Source organism: Galeopterus variegatus, unplaced genomic scaffold, assembly GCF_000696425.1.
Source record: "Galeopterus variegatus unplaced genomic scaffold, G_variegatus-3.0.2 Scaffold132255, whole genome shotgun sequence".
NCBI classification, from domain to species: Eukaryota; Metazoa; Chordata; class Mammalia; order Dermoptera; family Cynocephalidae; genus Galeopterus; species Galeopterus variegatus.
The window spans coordinates 1-632 of record NW_007858366.1 but is presented as its reverse complement, the minus strand read 5'-3'; the positions used below and the strand labels follow the sequence as shown (position 1 = coordinate 632).

Genomic DNA, 632 nt, shown 5'->3' with positions numbered 1-632 from the left:
GCTGACTATTGTGGCTTACCCAGATCGCTATTGCATGCTAACAGTTCTGCAGACCAAGATGTGGAAAACTCAGATAGGACTTGCGCATGTAACTAATTCTACTAGAGTTTCAAGTACTAGGGGTAAAGGTACAGTGTGTGCTTGGTTTGTTTTCTTTGATAGTGAAAATGCGGTGGGATCCTCCACCATGATTTCTCTCTTCTTTTACTCTCATCAGTTAGACGGCCATGGAACTGAAGAGGTTGCAAACAGTCAGTGGATACAATCATACCGTTGATTATATTCTCTTTGTCAGTGAAGTTTTCATACTCTCTAAGTCTAACTCATGAAACACCTTCATGGGCTGGCCGGTTGGCTCAGCTGGTTAGAGAGTGGTGTTGGTAACACCAAGGTCAAGGGTTCAGATCCCCTTACCAGCCAGCCACCAAAAACCATTTTTTAAATAAATAAAATGTCTTCATGAATACTCATCAGGATTATTCCATGGTTGTGAGAATTTTCTATTTCAAACCTGTAAATCAGATCATTACAACTATTGTTGTCACCAATACCATTGGCAAAATCAGCACCGTAACAGTGAGTTATATATTATATAGAGTTTCTGCCTACATTTATTTAGTTTTTGTTATGTT

General features: G+C 39.2%; 1 non-coding gene across 1 annotated transcript; it reads left to right on the top strand.

Annotated features, from left to right (window-relative positions):
- The first annotated feature begins 345 nt into the window (after window positions 1-345).
- On the top strand, window positions 346-420 carry TRNAT-GGU. Its single transcript has one exon. It is a non-coding gene; the product is annotated as a tRNA-Thr (tRNA).
- The last annotated feature ends 212 nt before the right edge of the window (window positions 421-632 follow it).